Source organism: Mixophyes fleayi, chromosome 11 (genome assembly GCF_038048845.1).
Source record: "Mixophyes fleayi isolate aMixFle1 chromosome 11, aMixFle1.hap1, whole genome shotgun sequence".
Taxonomy (NCBI): Eukaryota; Metazoa; Chordata; class Amphibia; order Anura; family Limnodynastidae; genus Mixophyes; species Mixophyes fleayi.
Genome location: NC_134412.1, coordinates 64,448,952 through 64,469,611, shown reverse-complemented (window position 1 = coordinate 64,469,611; position 20,660 = coordinate 64,448,952).

Genomic DNA, 20,660 nt, shown 5'->3' with positions numbered 1-20,660 from the left:
AGCTTTAGGCTACCCCTTAGCCAGCTCCCCTCTAAACACCCATTCATTGCTGCACGTACCAGTAGGAGGTACACTTAGCATCTGTTCAATACTGCAGAGCTGCAGTGAACAGAACATACCGTCCAACTTTCCCACCTCCCAACTTTCCTGTAAAGACAGTCTGTAAGTGGGGATTGTGGACAAAGACCTGACATAGGGAATGTTCTGCTTAAATAGGGACAGTTGGGTGGAATCATCTTATTATAGTACCTATATCTGTGTTGCCTTTTCATGACCTTAGATTGGAATCTGTTTTTGCACCTAGATTGCCAGCCTCAACCTCAACCTGTATCCACCATTCTCTTGTCTTTGAGCACTCACAAATTGAAATTGGCCGATGGACTGTGACTTAAGGTTCCCTGTAGCAAAGTCTATCGAAGTCCTCCAGTGGTCCTTGGTGAAGCCTGTGTTTTCCATTTGACTGTCACGAGCCGCGGCTGTATGCCACATCCTGGCGTGAACTAGCAGCCGGGCATGTGCTTTAGGTTCTCTGCTCTGTTATTTTCTTTGTGGCATAGATTTAGAAGGATGTAGGGACAGCCTCCAACACCAGGGGGAGCTCTCTTGTGATTTAAACTGGTTCACTTATATTTTTATACATGCTTCCTAGTTTTGTTATTACTTATGCTGGTTCTAGCTAGTGATCAATTAGCTGCCTCCTGAGGCTGATTGTAAGCCCTATCCTCCTCTGTCCTGATTGGCTCTTAGTGTATTTAAGGCAGTGAGATCAGAGCCTCACTGCCGGTTATAGCGTCCTGTTCACAGTTGTGCTGCCTGCTTGTTCTCTCTCTGTTTGGTGTTAAAACCTGTGACTGACTTCCCGTGTATGACCCTCGCTTGTTCCTGGACCTTGAACCTACTCTTCTGACCCTGACCATTTGCCTGGAAACCGGATTCTGCTCCTCCGCCAGTGCCCCTGACCTTTCGCTTGTCCCTGGATTCTGTACCTGTGCTTGTGACCTCTGACCTTTGTTTACTCTGCCTGAACCCCACGCTGCTGTCCGCCAATCACTCCACTCCTGGGTTCTCCTTAGTCGGTATACGATTCTCGACTCTCTGTTAGCCTGCGGCCAAGTCTGTCCCCACCACTAGGGGCTACAGCGAACACCAGGCTTTCAGAGTAGACTCCGAGTTTTATTGTGCTGGCTAGGGAGTTCCTAACATTATAACCGGCCGTAAAAGAAGATTGGTGTTATACTGCCATGGACAACGGTGAATCAAATCTGTCTCCAGCCCAGATCCTGGCGAACCAGATCCAGGCAATTTCTCAAGTCGTACAGGGCTTATCCCAGCGTTTGGCAGCTCAAAAAGAGCCTTCCAAATCCCTGCAGCTTCAGCAAGCCCCCGCTGGTGACACACCAGAGCCCAAAATGAACTTGCGTGTCCGGTTCTCTGGAAGCAGGTCAACTTCAAAGAGAGTTGCAGGTTGTACTTCCTCCGGTTCTGAACAGCAAAGGGTAGGGATCGTTATTTCCCTATTGCAGGGCGATCCTCAGTCTTGGGCCTTCTCCCTTCTTTCAACGAGTCCAGCCTTGCAGACCGTGGATGCCTTCTTCCAGGCTCTGGGGTTACTGTACGATGACCCAGACAGGGTGGCCTCAGCTGAGTCTCATCTCCTAGCGTTAAGGCAAGGACGTCGTTCCGCTGAAGAATATTGTGCGGAATTCCGGCAATGGTCCACCGATAGTGCCTGGAATGATCCGGCACTGTGAAGACAATTTCGCTTAGGTCTGACCGAACAAATTAAGGACTCCTTAGTCCAGTATCCGCTACCTGACTCGCTGGAGGAGTTGATGCAACTCGTCATTAAAATTGATCATCGGATCAGAGAGAGAAAGACTGAACAGGAATCATCCATACATGTTGATTCACCACCCAATTCCTGTGCTACTCTGCCGGATTCCTCTGAGCCCATGCAGTTGGGTGCTTACCGCCTGCCTCCAGAGGAACGCTCCAGGAGACGCTCATTAGGCCTTTGTATGTATTGTGGCCAACCAGGTCACTTAGTACGTTCTTGTCCCAATAAGCCAGGAAACTCCAAAGTCTAAGTGCAGGCGAAGAGGTGCGCTTAGGTCTTCAAATTATCTCTTCAAAGAATTCCTTGTTAGTGCCTGGACGTCTAGCCTTCCGTGAGAAATCCATGGATATGACAGTCTTTCTTGATAGTGGTGCGGCAGGTAACTTCCTGGACATACACTTGGCTGAGACGCTTGACATTCCAGATATCAAGTTAGGATCAAGCATTGCCACCTGTGGGTTGGATGGTAACCCCTTGCCTGGGGGTAGAATTCTCACAAGGACTCCAATGGTTCGGTTGTCTGTGGGAGCCCTCCATACGGAGGAACTCTCATTTTACCTAATTACCTGTCCCTCTGCTCCGTTGATTCTGGGGTATCCTTGGCTTTGGAGCCATAATCCCCTTATTGACTGGAAAAGAGGGGAAATTATCCATTGGAGTCCAGAGTGCTCTACGTCTTGCTTGACCCTGCCTCTCAGAATCCTGCAGCCTAGTCCAGAATTGTTGCCTGCACCCTACCAGGACTTCAGTGATGTATTCTCTAAACAGAAGGCTGACTCCCTTTCACCTCACCGAGACTATGACTGCGCTATCGAGCTTGTGCCAGGTTCAAAACTGCCCAAGTGGCATCTGTATTCTTTGTCTGCTCCCGAAACTCAAGCCATGGAACAGTACGTGGAGGAGAACCTGAAGAAAGGGTTCATCCGCCCTTCCAAATCTCCTGTAGGCGCTGGGTGCTTTTTCGTGGCTAAGAAAGATGGCAGTCTGAGACCCTGTATCTATTATCGCGGGTTGAATAAGATCACAATTAAAAATACTTATCCACTGCCCTTGAATTCGGTTCTGTTCGACCAGCTCAAATCTGCCACCATCTTTTCTAAAATCGACCTACGGGGCGCTTACAATCTTATCCGCATCAGACAGGGAGATGAATGGAAGACAGCCTTTAATACCCTCTCTGGGCATTATGAATATCTGGTGATGCCATTTGGATTGAATAATGCCCCGGCAGTCTTCCAAGATCTAATCAATGATGTCTTACGAGAGTTTTTGGGTAGGACCGTGGTGGTTTATCTAGATGACATTTTAATTTATTCCCTGTCCTTGTCCCAGCACCGCCAACACGTCCGAGAAGTCTTGGAGAGGTTACGTCAACACCACCTCTACGCAAAATTGAAGAAGTGCGAGTTCGAAGTCCCTAGGGTGGCCTTATTAGGTTACATCATTTCCTCGGCTGGCTTCTCCATGGACCCTAATAAAGTCCAAGCAATTCAAGACTGGGTCCTTCCTACTAACCTCAAGGCGATCCAAAGGTTTCTTGGCTTCGCCAACTATAACCGGAGGTTTATACATTCATTTTCTTCCTTGGTGGCTCCTATTACTGCCCTTACCCGGAAGGGCACAGACCCAGCTAGTTGGTCTTCAGAGGCGCTGGCAAGCTTTTCTGCCCTTAAAGTTGCCTTCACATCTGCACCCGTCCTCAGGCATCCAGATCCAGAGCTTCCGTTTATTGTAGAAGTAGATGCCTCGGATGTAGGAGGAGGCGCCATTCTCTCTCAAAGAGATCCTCAAAGTAAAAAATTACACCCGTGTGCATTTCTGTCCAGAAAATTCTCATCTACAGAAATTAACTACGACGTTGGGAATAGGGAGATACTGGCCATCAAGTGGGCCCTCGAAGAATGGCGGCATTGGTTAGAAGGAGCAGCTCATGTTATTACCATCCTCACAGACCACAAAAATCTTCAGTACATCCAGACCGCCAAAACTCTTAACCCTCGACAGGCCCGCTGGGCTTTGTTTTTCACCCGGTTCAACTTCCTCATCACTTATCGACCGGGATCAAAGAATATCAAAACTGATTCTCTCTCACGGAGTTTTATGGCATCCCATCCTCAGCCTCCTGACCCGCAACCTATAATTTCCTCAACCTCCATTCATGTTGGTTTAACTCAGGATCTCGGGGTCACACTCCGCTGCTTTCAGAGAATTGCTCCAGCTCAGACACCCGCTAAAAAAATGTTTGTCCCAGTTCATCTGAGGAAGTCGGCCCTCATCAAATGCCACGACAATTACTCAGCAGGTCATCCCGGTATCCAGAGGACCATAGAAATACTTTCCCGCTGGCTTTGATGGCCCACCTTGTCGTCTGATGCAGAAAACTATGTCCGCGCTTGCCCAGAATGTGCCAGGAACAAGTCTTCCAGAATCCGTCCTCCTGGTCAACTTCTACCCTTGCCAATTCCAAACAGGCCATGGACCCATATTTCTATGGACTTTATTGTCGACCTCCCTTTGTCCTCGGGTCATAACACCATTTGGGTAGTTGTTGATCGGTTCAGCAAGATGGCACACTTTATACCCTTACTCAAATTGCCAGATGCCAGAAGTTTGGCTACCTTATTTATTACCCATATCTTCCATCTCCATGGCCTCCCAGAAAACATTGTTTCAGATCGAGGTTCACAGTTTATTGCACAATTTTGGAGGTCTTTTTGTAATTCCATAGGGATTAGTATCAGTCTGTCCTCCGCTTACCACCCTCAGTCGAATGGGCAGACAGAAAGGACCAATTAGTCTTTGGAACAGTACCTCTGCATCTATGTTTCCAAATTCCACGATAATTGGTCCTCTCTTTTGCCTTGGGCGGAATTTGCGTACAATAATTCCTGCCATTCTGCTACACACACTTCCCCATTCTTCTGTAATCTCGGGTTTCACCCAAAATCTAACTCCTTCTCTTCTGCTGTTTCCCTTGGTGATCCTGGAATACCTGCCTTCATTGCCAGGTTGAAGTCCGTTTGGAAGGAGGTACATTCCGCTCTGTGTCAAGCTTCTCTTAGGTCTAAAGCCTTCGCTGATCGTCATCGTGGTACATGTGTATTGAAAGCAGGAGATCGTGTGTGGTTGTCCACACGGAACATCAAATTGAGGCAACCTTGCAGGAAATTTGGTCCCCGATTCATCGGGCCATTTATGATTGAAAAGAAAGTGAATCCAGTGGCATTCCGACTCAAATTACCACCATCTTTAAAAATTCCTTGAACGTTCCATTGTTCTCTTCTGAACAAAGCTGTTGCTTCCAGCGAATACAATCAATCTTCCTCTAACAGACCTCAGCCTCTGCTTATAAATGGAGACCGCGAGTTCATCATTGAAAAAATTCTGGACTCAAGGAAGGTTCAAGGGCAGGTCCAGTTCTTAGTGCACTGGAAGGGCTATGGTCCAGAGGAGCGGTGTTGGATGCCACAAAAGCGTCTCCACGCTGAGAGACTCAAGAAGGAATTTTTTTAAAAAATTCCCACGAAGCCTGGTTGTCGGGGTTCCTTGACCCCTCCTCAAGGGGGAAGGGTACTGTCACGAGCCGCAGCTGTATGCCACATCCTGGCATGAACTAGCAGCCGGGCATGTGCTTTAGGTTCTATGCTCTGTTATTTTCCTTGTGGCATAGATTTAGAAGGATGAAGGAACAGGCTCCAACACCAGGGGGAGCTCTCTTATGATTTAAACTGGTTCACTTATATTTTTATACATGCTTCCTGGTTTTGTTATTACTTATGCTGGTTCTAGCTAGTGATTAATTAGCTGCCTCCTGAGGCTGATTGTCAGCCCTATCCTCCTCTACACTAGGAAATTACATCATTTATCCTAGACAGACTGAAAATGCCGGTTTTAAAGTGGCAATAGCCGGACCCTATGCCATGTATAATGGTATACAGATGTGGGGTCTGAGTATTTTGAACATCAACACTAAAAATTTGACTTAAACTGCTTTAAGATTATGCGTACGTACCATCAAGGAAGACACAGACCAAATTATTAGCAGGACTGGAAAGAAAGCCCCTTGAAAATATTCTGCGACCCTAGTTTATATATAGGAGAAGAAGTCATTTATTTACCTCAATACATAATTATATAGATATGTCTGCCCCTAGACCTACTCATTGCAATGGATAATTAGCATGATCTTAAAAGGACTAAAAATGCATATGTAATAGTTATTATAAATACTACAGGGTTTAGAACAGCTTAAGGTGCATGATGTGAGAATAAATAATACTATTCAAGCTGCCCTTTTTACACCTCATGTTCCACTACACATCTATAAGTAATACAAAAAAGAAATGGGTATAATCAATGGTGCCTCGACTTATGATAAAAAACATTAGCACAAAACAATAAATATAAAATCAATATAATATGTTTAATGTCCACTCAGTTTACTACTTGTGTGTTTACAATGAAGATATAAACAATAAATATCCTTTTTTTTATCATTTAATTAATGTCCATTCCTTATATCCAATTTTGTTCCATGTAAAGACATAAAAAACAACAAATAAACAAAGTTTATAGTGCAGATTATGTTCTGTTTTAGAACACTTTACCACATCATTTGCCCACACATTAGTGTATAAAAAGTTAATAATGATGTGTGTGTGTGTGTAGACTTCACACAATAAAACATGCAGGTGTACTCCCTTCGTGATTAAACTCATTTGAGCTCCTTACATAAATGCTATACTTCTCGTATTTTAGATATATCCAGGGGCAAAATGTATCAAGCTAGGTTGTTTGCACTTTTTTTGGCGTTTTGTCAACCGCAGATGTATGAAAGTGCAATCTGAAAGAAAAATGCCAGTAAACCGATGTTTGCAAAAGTGCCACATTACATATCGCTGTCCCAACCTTTAGCCATTATAACAATACAAATCGCCATATGTATGTAGCTGCGATTTTACAAAACACTGGGAAAACAACCAGGGTAAAAACGTTGCTTTGGATAGGCAAGATTATCAAAAACATCAGTCATTAGTCTATGCAGGCATATGATGTCTAGAAAAAGAGCCACAAAACTGTATTATTCTGTGGGTGTATGAATATGGAGTTAGTAGGCTACTATTTGGAGAATTTGTTGGCAGAAAATGAGATTGTACAGAGAAGGAGAGATCAACAGCACCAGTGTCCCTTAAGGCTGTGCAGACCATGTGATTTTAGAACACACTTGACCCTGGACATCCTCTCGGAGCAGGATGTTGTGCAAATGTTTAGGCTGAACAGAGCCAATCGGCTACAGTTATATGAGCAGGTGAGAAATGATTTGGAGCCGTTAACATCTCACTCCGATGCATTAACTGGGATGCACAAATTTATGTGTGCTCTACAATTGTGGTAGTGCTCACACAGGTAACATTCTCCGGAAACTTATCTGTAGTGTTAAGTGCTCTTACCAAACTGTTGCATACACATATCTACTTCCCCCACCAAGATGCTGAATGGCATGGGTTGAACTTAGCTTTCTGCAGGCTCTCAGGATTACCTAATGTCTTGTGGGCCACAGACTACACACATATTGGGATGAATCCTCCTCATCACAGGGCAGAAGTTTATACCAACAGACAAGATTCTTACTCTATGAATGTGCAAGTGGACTGTAATACAAACATGAAAATCATGAGTGTTCTTACAGACTTTCCTGGCTCTTATCATGATGTCTATATACTGTGCCAGTCAGCCCACTATGAGAAAGGGCTACTAGGTATGTGAACTAATATTCATGCAATTTCAATCATAATATACACAAAATATGTCCTATAGATGTTTTGTGTTTTTAATTGGTAATTTATTATTTATGTGTCATTCTATTTGACTCAGGATATGGGTGTCAATACTAGTTAATGACACCTCTTTTGTATCCACAGACTCCTGCACAACACATATAAATAGGCCGACATCAACTAGAGAGGTGATAGAACATACTGTTGGCCTCTTGAAGACCAGATTGAGGTGCCTTGAGAAATATGGTGGCATGATTCTCTATGCCACAGCTAAGGCGACTGATATTGTGGTGTCATGGTGTTTTCTGCATAATTTTTTGCTAAGCCAAAATATACCCATACCACCAGCAGTAAACAGTGACGAAGCATGTGAGCTCATAACATTAGCTGATATGAATAATACAGAGGGGAAAGGCAGGTCAGATAAAGATTATTCCAAAATTATTGTTCAGATGAGTAAGGTTTACCATTATCAACAATAGTTTATTACTTGCGATTCAACTATATTCACTGGTTTTGATATTTTCTTGTAGAATCTTCATTATAACCACAATACATAGTGACTTCAACTGCTGCCACCAATGTTATGTATATGTTCTATTATAACCACCTAAAGAAAATACACATGTGTTTAGAATATTTAAACCATAATTACACCAATAATCATGTTGTTATGCTGACAGATCTCATAATAACCTTGCAGAACTAGCGGTAGAGGTCTTCGCCTATAGCAGCCGCCTTTCCCGTAGAGCTTGATGTGCTCACAGGTAGTCGGATGCCACCAAGTCTTAACTCTATTGTAGTGTAAGTTTATTAACAAAAACCACAGAGGCAAGACTGGAGAAGGGAATCCAGATGATAACGGGTGGTAAGACATAAGCCGAGGTCAGGAGTCAGAAGAAAAGAGAATAGTTAAAGACTGGCCAAATAGTCAGGGCAGGCAGCAAGCAGGGATGTCCGAAAAACAAGCCAAAAGGTTAGGGTCACCAGAACGTAAGCAGATTCCAGAAACAGACTAGGGGTTACAACGGGAGGTCCAATGACAGAGAAACAGAGAGTATCCACGGGAATACTGGTAACAGAACAGGAGCAGGTCAGGAACAGACAAAATCCACGCTATAACCGGCAGGAAGACTAAGCCCTCCCTGCCTTAAATACTCAAAGGGATCAATCAGAAAGGAGGGGAGAGAGAGACTAAATGAGCCCCAGGTGTAGTTTAATTAATTCATTAATAAGCCCACTGGTGTTTAGACTAAGAGTGCACGCGCCCGGGACACGGCATTGACTAGAACAGCATCCCGGCAATTTCCCTGACAACGGGCGGTACACAGGAACCGGAAGTGACTTCTCGGCTGTTGTCAGGACAGCTCGTAACACCTGTGAACGTTTAGCACAATTGGTAATACCTGTTTACATAAACTTGACAGTTTAAATATTAACTGTAACAAGAACTGTAAGACAAAATTGTTTGAAGGTGCACGTTTACACTTTTATTATATAATGAAAATTATCCTTGCAAAAATGTTTACAACAACAGCATTAACTGATAGCAATTGCTTCTTAAAATGCTTAGTGGCTGATGTCATATCTGGACACAACACATAACTGGGGCAATAAAAAGGAGTTTATTAAACAAATACACACTATATGGTGGGGAGAACACTGTAGGCAGATTAGCAATGGCCCATACCAATTCTGATGTCCAATTGCAGGTTACCTACCCTCTGTACATCCATAATCCTATCCACCATTTTTACCTGGGTGTACCTTTATTCTTATCCTAAAATTGGGATAACTTATCCCAGGCATTTCAAAACTCACATCCCCTCTCGGCTGATGGACACAACCAACAAGCCCATTCCCAAGGGTGGTACTTGCACCAAATAGTCAACTTTTCTAAGGAAAACGGTTTCAGAATGCCTCAATAAAAGTAATGTGAACCCACCAACTGCTCAGTGTTTTCCTGGCAAAAACAAAAACAACAGCAACCATCTGGAATATCATAAAATACAACACCCATACAGTCCAGTATATGAGCCACCGCAAAAATTGGATGGGTCATTGTCCAAATGTAAGACCACCTTAATGGGTAAAGACAAACAAAAAGGGAGAGCATCCCCACAGGCAGGCAGGTCCTGAAAACTGCTTCTCCAGATCCAGTAAAACAGGGAGGGAGGGCAACTTTTCCTTGATCCAAGAAGCAGAATCCACCCATCCACAGACTTTTTTATCCTGACATAAATCCTCCCCTAGTGACACTACCCATGGGTGTACCCAAATCCCCTGCCTGTTTGTTACAGGCAAACCTCAGCTTTTAATTTCCCTCAGACTTAATTTATTCCTCAGCTATAATTATTTTAGCTGTGGCCTCTATATCTTTGAAATGCCTGGTTGATGGCTATTTTCCTCCCCTGGTACTCAGACTATAACATTCTGGAGTAGGTGGCATTGATGTTTTTGGGGTGGTATTCTGGCTGCTGTAGTCTGAAGATGGTGGCGCATGTAAGCGGGTTATGGCTAGATGTTGTGTTTGGGCACAGGCCAAAACCAGATTGTTATAGGATCCTCTTTCTGCCCTAGTAAGATTATTAATTGCAGTATTCATGTGCACAAGGCTGGTGTCAATACGTTCAAAAATAGTACTAGTAATAGTAATAGTCTCGGTATCATAGGTGATGGGTCTCGGTGCATTAATCCAAAAGTAACAGTTCTCCTCGTTGTTATAAATACTAAAGTTCACTGGGAACCTACCCCGGGGTTTGGAATAAATTGAAGACCAGCTCCAGAGCAATATAAGCATCTATGATACCGAGATCTGCAGACTCATGGAAGAGATAAGTGCTGGATACAACACGCTATACCAAGCACTGGTGATGTTTGCATCTATGGGTGATTCTTTATTAGACACCCTTACTATGGCTGCCGTTGTACATATCGTTTGAGTCCTGAAAGGAATGTATCTATTCACACTGGTCTATAGTGCTCATCTTACCTTTATGTCTCTGGATGTTGTTTGTTATACACTGGGAATTTTTTGAGTTCTATTCTGGAATCATTGATATTTTTTTATGTTGCCGGCACATAATTGACATTTCTGGATCCTTATTTATTAGGGACCACACCACGGTTAGTCTCGAGACTATCTCCAGATTATTGGATACTTTATGAGATGCATGTTTATGTGTGCTTTTTATGTGCTATTTTGATATTAGACCATTAAACTACATTTTCTTATTATAATCACTATATGCTTGCGCTCTCATATTCGGACTGACTGCAATGGCGCCTACAACAACCTGACTTCCAGCACTTATATAGTGACAGGGCTCCAGGAGACTTTCACTTAAACCTTTATGCTGTCATCAAAATCAAAGCTAAGTATATGATTATTCTTATGTACACTCAATAAATTTAAATAAATAAATTTGATTGAGACTTGCTTCCTTGTGTTTGTTATTTAATACCGTGTATCCATAAGTAGCTGGTTCCACTGGGAATATGTCTGATGGATGTAAAGCAAATATTTTATTCTTTTAGTGATTGGTCTTTGAATTCCCTCATTGATTCCTGATGGAATGAAAACAAATTGTTTCCTAATTCCCTAAAGTGCTTAATAGAATTTGCCAGACATGGAAGAGTTGCTAGTTACACTGATCTGTGTTGTGCAGTGTTAGGAAGGATCTGTGGTTCACCTCTTCTTTAAAATGAGATACATATTCCAGAATAATATCTCTCTCATCAGCAATGTCTGTTGCTGGTGTTGTTTCTGCAGGATTCATCTCGGACTGAACACTAGAGATGTCCCATTGAAAATGTAAAAACAAACAAGCAAAAAAATGTATGGCTTCAGGAAATTGTGAAATGACAGTGTCAGTAAATATTTAACTTTGTTTTTTATCCTAGGTGGATTCACCTTCTAATGACTTCTCATCGTCATGATTAGTGGTTGGTGGCATTGGCTGCGTTTGTGATGAACCTGTGGATTTAAAAATGGGAGATGTTTGATTGTAATATAATTAATTAATATATTTAATTGTAATATTTTTTTGAAATAAAAACTTGAACTTCACATGGAATTATCACATTATATTGTATATGTTAGGCTTCTGACTGCAATGTGTAAGAATGTATGACATTTACATGATGATTGATTTATGTGTATATTATTGTATAAAGGGTTTTAAGCATTAAATGTAGAGATTACTCACCAACCTTATGTTGAGACATAGGGCTCCGCGCCCCAGACATGTATTGTTATTATTATTATTATTATTATTATTATTATTATTATTATTGTTATTATCCTTTATTTCTAAGGCGCCACAAATTACAAATAGCACAGTAGACTATATAAGGTATAACAGCACTGAACAATAAACAAATAGGCTAGGTACACACTGGAGAATCCTTTGACCAATCTTTTATCTTCAACGATTATTTCTACGACGAAGGTCCGACAAGTAGGGCGATTCATGCATACACACTACACATTATTTACCTTCAGATCTGTGCTCTTCATCTGGTCCTCTAGTCGTTTAGAGAATTAGAACACAATAGTCACTCATTCATTCATTCCCGTCACACTGATTAAAACCACCTTGTTATAGCTATCCACATGTTCTTACAAATTTTGTTAGCTTTTGTGACTATGAAACAGAATATTCAGTCTCATAACGAAAGAACAAACTATTCCAGCTACAGCACTCTCTAAGTCACTGGGACAGGTTCATTGCCGGCATTGGCTGAAAAGACCATGACCAACCAAATGAAAGGCACTTTGAAACGATTGTTGTTCATCGTGTGAGTGTATACACTAATGCGATATGTGGCAGAGTTGTTGTTTATCGGGTGATTGGCACGATAATCGGCTGAAAAACCTTGCCTAAGAATTCAAAATCTCCAAGTGAAGCCAGTACCAGTATAACTAAAGTAGAAGAAACAAGTATAGAGACAGGAGGGAAGAGGACCCTGCTTGTAAGAGCTTACAACCTAAAAGAAGGGTGAACAGACAACAGGCAAATTGGGGAGTCAGTGGAGGGGATCAAGGGCAAGGGGAGCGCATAAGTGGGATAGGGGATGAGGGATGAGAGATGAAAGGGAGATGGTTAGGTGGGTGGTTGGTAGGCTTTTAAGCATTGGTGAGTTTTCAGTGCCCTTTTAATGGTGCACAGATTAGGGGTAAGTCGGATAATGAGGAAGGTCATTCCAGTGGAGAGGGTCTGCCCAGGTGAAATTTTGGATTCAGGAGTGGAATGTGGTGATCAGAGAGTGATCAGAGAGGAGGAGAGGCGACAGTCATTGGCCGAACGCAGGGGACGGTAGGAGTTTGTATGGAGTGCAGATTGGAAATGTATGTGGCAAAGGAGTGAGAGAGGGTATTGAAGGTGACGGTATGGAGTTTGAAGAGAATTCTGTACGGGAAGGGGAGCCAGCGTAGGGCAAGGCAGAAGAAGAGCGTTTAGAAAGGAAAATGAATCTAGCGATCGCATTGAGTAAAGAGTGAAGGGGAGCGAGGTGGGAGTGGGGGAGGCCGGAAAGTAGAAGGTTACAGTAGTTGTAATGGGAAATTATAAGAAAATGGATGACACTGCACCATGCAAGGACGGAGTCAGAGATGCCAAAAGAAGAAGGGTCTGCAGCAAGAGGGGGTGGTCCACGGTGTCAAAGGCCTCAGGGAGGTTCAGGAGGATGAGCAGGGAGAAATGGCACCTGGATTTGGCCAAGAGAAGATCGTTGGTGTCTTTCACACATGTACTATACTTTTGGGTGCATGTTCTGCAATGAAAGGTTTGAGTCCAGAACAATATCACCATTCACTGAAGCCAACAAACTTTCAGGAGCAGACAGCTCACATACCAGGAAATAAACATTCCGGCCTTCAAAAGGACTCTCCTTATTCAGGATGAAATGTGACAGACAGACTGCAATAGAGATAAGGCCAGACAATCAAATCTATACAACAGTTATACAAAATACAACACTCATCTCTTTAACAACACTCACAAATATCCTGCTCTCTCCACTACTCTCACCCTAGCTCCTGCAACCCCTAACAACTAGTATAAGGAAGTAGACAGGTTTTTATAGTGTTGGTGAGGTCAAAGTCATGCAAGTTTTCTATGTTAAGCTTGCAAAGAATCAGAAACCATTATTTTTTTTTAAATTCACGCTTTAGAAACATAACCCTGGCAATTTCATGCTTTTGGTGTTGTATGAAAACTGCTGCACATCGCCAGATAACAAAGGTAATTTTCAATTTGCCGCTCGAGAAACACAGTATAATACATCTAGCTATTTTGTGCTTAAAAGCTCCGTATATGTGGCGAATGTAAGCGATTTCAAATCGCAAAATACAACACAGCTTGATACATCTTGCCCCAGATCTCAAGCCTTTCAAGCCCACAATAGAATCCTGGATCAGAACAAGTATTTTTCTCACAGAAAGAAACAAAGAGAATGGAGAAGCTAACATATTACCTTTTTTATTATATGGTTTATATCATGTTAAAATGTACTCACATAATAAAAAAATATACAGCACAATAAAAACTACACTGCTGAGTTGAGGCAAAATCCACTGCAGAAAACAGATATCATATCATGCAGAAAACAAAGTCACATGCTGTGTAAAAGTGGTTGCTATAAGATTTAATTTGACTTGATGTGATATTCGTTTGTATGACGGTGTGACTTCGTTCTATACTCAATACGGCTTCAAAGCTTATCTTCCTTTCTCACCGCTCCTCTTCTGCCTCCCCTCTCTGCCTTGCCTTACACTGGCTCCCCTTACCAAACAGAATGCTTTTGTAAACTTCTTACTCACACCTACAATGCTCTGTCCCATTCTACTGCCCCTTGTATCTCCAATCTCCTCTCCATTCACACTCCCACAGTCGCCTCTCCTCTACTCTGATCACCTCATCCCGCTCCAGAATTCAAGACTTCTCCCGAGCTGCCCCCATGCACTGGAATGACGTCCAGTCATAATAATATTAAAACAAAACAGAATTAATTGTGAAAAGACATTAAAATGATTGAGTCTGTATGATAATGACAAACTGCAGTGAAAAACACATTACTAGTAGGCTGACAATGTTATATCAGATTCTAAATCATTGCAAACAATGTATTTGTAGCTCTCATCTAGCAAGAGCTTGCTTGTGAGCCTCACCCAAATGAGCCTTAAGCAGGATTAATGGACAGCTGCCAAGAGAACATTGCATATCTGTGTGTATCTAGTAAAATAAAAACATAAGCTTAAAGCAGATAAGTCAGGGTAGGACCTGCATATAATGAGATGCCCTTGACCCTGGGATGCAGGCTTAAATATTTTGACCAAAATATGAACTAATACCTCATATTTGTACTGTACAGCGATAAAGTTTGCTTTTGAACTCTTTCTTCCTTCTTTCCTTGCCAAGAGTTTTTAGAAAAAATATTCAAGAGTCTTTAATAAAAAGATTACCTAAAGCCTATAAATGTCCTGATTAATCAAATGCAATTATTATGTCAATGAGGTGAATATACACATATTGCACAGCCTCTAAATACCTATGTTATCCTAATTTTGTAATAGTCACATAAATTAATATAAAGGCATCATGTATATATATATATATATATATATATATATATATATATATATATATATATATATATATAGATAGATAGATAGATATGGCAGAATAGTTGAAAAGTTACCAACAAGCACAATGATAACCTATAACCCCAAAATGAACCATGAAAAATGTAGAAATAAGTGATGGGACATAGTCATTTTCAAGTCCCTTTTTTAATTTTCTGATATGGACAGCAGCACAACATTTTAAAGGGTGAGAGGTTCTGCCCACATAAAGCTTGCCACATTCACATTTGGAGTACCTAAAGGTTCCATGCTGGGGCCACTTCTTTTTAATATATTTATTAATGACCTTGGTGATGGTTTAGAGAGTAAAGTTTCTATTTTTGCAGATGACACTAAACTCTGTAAGGTAATAGAATCAGAGCAAGATGAAGCTTCTCTACAGAGGGACTTGAATAAACTGCAGGATTGGGCGGCCAAATGGAATATGAGGTTGAACATAGATAAATGTAAGGTTATGCATTTAGGGATCAAAAACAAGAATGCAATCTATAAATTAAATGGAATTAATTTAGGAGAATCTATAATGGAAAAAGATTTGGCAGTGCTTGTAGACAGTAGACTTAGCAATAGTGCTCAATGCCAAGCAGCAGCTGCAAGGGCAAATAAAGTATTGGCATGCATAAAAAGGGGCATTGATGCAAGGGAAGACAGTGTAATTTTGCCACTGTATAAATTGTTGGTAAGACCTCATCTTGAAAATGCAGTACAGTTCTGGGCAACACTCTATAAAAAGATAATTTGGAACTAGAAAGGGTTCAGAGAAGGGCGACAAAATTGATAAAGGGTATGGAGTCATTAAGTTATGAGGAAAGGTTAGCAAGTTTTTAGCATGTTTACTGTAGAAAAGAGGTGTCTAAGGGAAATATGATTACTATGTACAAATACATTAACAGTCAATACAGAGAACTTTCATGGGAATTTTTTACCCCAAGAAATATACACAGGACAAGCGGTCACCCCCTAAGGTTAGAGGATAGGAAATTTCACAACCAGCAAAGAAAGGGGTTCTTTACAGTAAGGGCAGTCAAGATATTTAATTCATTGCCAGGGAAGGTTGTGATGGCAGATTCAATAGATATGTTTAAGAAATTTTTTTTAGCGGAAAAGTGTATCTAGGGATACGACCATTAATTAAAATGAAGGATAGTAGTGGATATAGGGTAAAAGTAGTTCTGCAATATTGGGTATGGAGGGATTTTTCATAACTGAAACAGAGTTGCTTACTCTGGATCAATTTCAAATATAAGTGCAGGATCGCAGGAGATCCAAATAGGTTTAACTTGATGGACTGGTGTCTTTTTTCAACCTATGTATCTATGTTACTATGATATTACAAGTAAAAAAAATATTTGATTAGGTCTATTTCTCCATTTTATGTGGAATCCAAACATTACCTTGTTCCACTTTTACAGGATTTACATGCTACAAAACAACCACTTCTTTGAAATCTTACAGGTTTAATACATCTAACCTTTATATGCTATGTATAGCATTTTTGCTAACTGATATTTTTAAGTTTGGTGCTTTCCGATAAAGGAATTTAAGTTTATCTGGAACAACCAGGGTAAGGATCGGATATTTGGGTAAAATCTTCCAATGTTTCTTAATAATAAAGGCCCAGTCTAACATTTCTTTATTTTTGGTTTTGCCCTATTTAGGAGCTCACATTTGTTTTCTGTCTATTTTCTCTACTTCTTCTGACCTTATTAATAACATCGCTGGGATTTTATACCCTGACAATTCTCCCTTCATCTCTTCTTCTTTTATATTAAAAGTATAATTTTCCAATTTACTTTTTACTGACTAATTGGTATATTATTTAACTAATTTGTGTGATGGTTGCTGGTAGCATGTTTACATGCATTGCAATTCTTGGGTTTGATATAATTCTTTGTGAAAATTCAACCATGTTTTATGTAAATAAGGCAGTTTAAATATTAAACCAATTGTCATTAAAAAAGGAACATAATGAATCTAGATTTTATCTGTATCCCTTCTAGTCTTTAAATAATTTATATATCTGGGGGGAACCTGGTGCCCATAGCTGTTCTGACCTTTTCAATAGAGTGACAGTACTTAAAAGAAAATTAATTTCTTGTCAACATAAATTGAATCCCTTCTTTTAGGAAGCTTTTTTTATTTTTCTGTTTAAGTCCCCTGCTCTAAATAGTAACTAACAGCAAATAAACACAGTTCATTATTATTATTATTATTATTATTATTATTATCTTTGACTTATAAGGCACCACAAAGGGTCTGCAGCGCTGTACATTACATATACAGAAAACAGAGAACCAATACACAACATGATGCAAAAATATATACACACACAGGTGACAGGGTAAAGCAAATCAGATTATTTCTGGGACAGATAGTGAAAGGGATGGTAGAAATCAGCGAGAAGAAAGCCGCAGTTTAAAAAAAACAGGGAAAACAGGGCTAGCAAAGCAGGCACACAAGGAAAGAGAGCCCTGCTCATGAGAGCTTATATCCTAAAGGGAAGGGGGAGACACAAATAGGGTGGTACTAACTGGGGGAGAGAGCCAGGACAAGGAAGTTAGGAGGAGGACTGATAGACTTGAATAAAGAAATGAGTCTTAAGGGCATGCTTGAAGCCTTTGAGAGTAGATGCTAACCTGATGGAACGTGGAAGATCATTCCACAGCAGGGGAGCAGCCCGATAAAAGTCCTGAAGACGAGAGTGAGAGGAGGTGATCAGTGAAGTAGTGAGGCGTTGGTCACAGGCAGAGCGGAGGGGGCGGGTAGGAGTGTAGGTAGAGATGAGATTGGAGATGCAGGGAGGGGAAGATTGACTAAGAGCTTTAAAGGTGAGGGTGAGGAGTTTAATTCTGTAGGGAATGGGGAGCCAATGTAGTGACTGTTGGAGGGAGACTGCAGAGACAGAGCGGCGGGAGAGATAAATGAGGCGGGCAACAGCATTGAGGATAGACTTAAGAGGGTCAATATAGGAATCAGGTAGGCCAGAGAGAAGGAGGTTACAGTAGTCAAGGCGAGAGATAACAAGCGAGTGAACAAGGGTTTTCGTAGCTGCCGTGGTGAGAAAGGGGCTGTATCTTAGATATATTCCGAAAGTGGAAGTAGTAGGATTTTGAGAGCGACAGAATGTGAGGCTTGAATGAGAGGGAGGAATCAAGGATGACCCCAAGGCATCAGACTTGGGGGACAGAAACAAGAGAGTGTTATTAACAGAAATAGAGTGGGGGGAAGTGGGAGAGTCCTGGCAGGGGGGAAGACTATAAGTTCTGTCTTGGAAATATTGAGTTTAAGGAAGCATTGGGACATCCAAGATGAGATGGCTGAGAGACAGGAGGATACACGAGACAGAAGGGAGGGGAGAGGTCAGGGGATGAAAGATAAATTTGGGTATCATCAGCATAGAGGTGGTACTGGAGGCCAAAGGAGCGGATGAGGACACCAAGGGAGAAGGTGCAGAGGGAGAAAAGCAGGGGGCCAAGAACGGAGCCTTGAGGAACGCCAACAGGTAGGGGAAGAGGGGGTGATGTAGAATCATGAGTAGAGACTGAGAAGGAGCGGTTGGTGAGGTAAGAGGAAAACCAGGAGAGGACAGTGTTACATAGGCCTGTAAATTTGAGAGTTTGCAAATGTAATGCATGGTAAATGGTATCGTAGGCAGCAGAGAGGTCAAGAAGGATAAGAAGGGAGTAGTGTCTATTGGATTTAACGAGGAGAAGGTCATTAGTGACCTTAGTGAGGGAAGTTTCAGTGGAGTGGAGGGGGCGAAATCCAGTTTGGAGCGGGTCAAGGAGTGAGTGAGAGGAGAGATAGGAGGTGAGACGGTTGTAGACAACCCGTTCAAGGAGTTTGGAGGCAAAAGGAAGAAGCAAAATAGGGTGCTAATTAGAGAGAGAGGCCGGATAAAGGGACGGTTTCTTGAGTATGGGGGGAACAAGAGCATGTTTAATTGAGGAGGGGAAGATTCCAGAGGAGAGGGATAGGTTGAGGAATTGGGCAAGGTGGGAGCAGGCTTCAAGAGAGAGGGAGCAGAGGAGGTTGGAGGGGATTGGGTCCTGTGTGCAAGTGGAGGGGGGAGAGGGAGAGAGAAGGGTTTGGACTTCATCTGCAGATACCGGAGTGAAGGAAGAGAAGGAGGGTGAGCTAGCAGGAGGGGAGGGTAGAAAGGAGACAGCAGCCGCAGCAGAGTGTGAGAAGGGGGACAGAGTGGACATGGAGGGGGGGAGAGGGTGGGGAAAGAAGGGACTGTTGGGAGATGTCATGACGTATAGACTCAATCTTGGAGGTGAAGTGGGTAGCAAAGTCGACAGCAGAGAGCGTGGGGGGGAATGGGATGGGGGAAGGGGAGAGGAGGGAGTTGATGGTGGAAAAAAGTCGACGGGGGTTGGAGGATTGGGAAGAAATGAGACCTTTAAAGAAAGATTGTTTAGAGAGTGATAGGGCCGAACTGTAAGAGGCAAGTATGCTCTTGAAGTGGAGGAAGTTAACATGAGTGCGTGCCTTTCTCGAGAGCCGTTCTGCACTGCGGGAGCAATTTTGAAGATAGCAGGTAAGTTTAGTGTGCCACGGTTGCGGCGGGGGCCGACGAAGCTTGACGGTGACAGCTGGGTGACAGAGTCAAGTGCAACGGTAAGAATGCGATTGTAAAAGGAGACAGCCTTATCGGGGCAAGAAAGAGTGGTGATGGGGGAGAGGAGTGAGCCCGGGGAGGAGAAGAAATTGGTAGGATCAACTATGTCAAGATTACGTCTGGTGAGAGTAACCTTGGGGGATGGGACGATGAGAGGGGTGGAGAGATGCTAAAAGAGAGGAGATGGTGGTCCGAGAGAGGAAAAGGTGAATTAATGAGGTCAGAGACAGTACCGAGGTGTGAAAAAAACAGATCTAGGGAGTGGCCACTGCGGTGGGAGGGAGAGCAGGTCCATTGAGAGAGACCAAGGGAGGAGGAGAGGGAGAGAAGTTTGGAGGCAGCAGGGTCTGAGGGATATTAAAGTCCCCCAAGATGAGGGAGGGAAGGTCATAGGAGAGAAAGTGAGGGAGCCAGGTGGCAAAGTTTAAGAAATTGGGAGACAGGACCGGGATTTCATTTTCAATAGTTGTATATATAGATCTTACATCAGTTGTCATCACGATGTAATTATCCTGCCATTCATTATTGTAACTTATTCAGTGTACATTTTATTTTTTAATAAGATCTGTGATTATGTAGAATCAAGTAATTTGTCTGCATTGTAAGAATAACTTGGAAATAAGAATAACTCTGGAAAGTTGTTAGGATTCTTGTGGACTTTGGGTACTAAAACCAGTATGGAGGGTTTTTTGGATAATTAAATATTTAACTTCATTTTCATTAATTCCTCCGTTCTCATGGTGATATTTAATACTCAAATGAAGCCTCTTTTTTAAT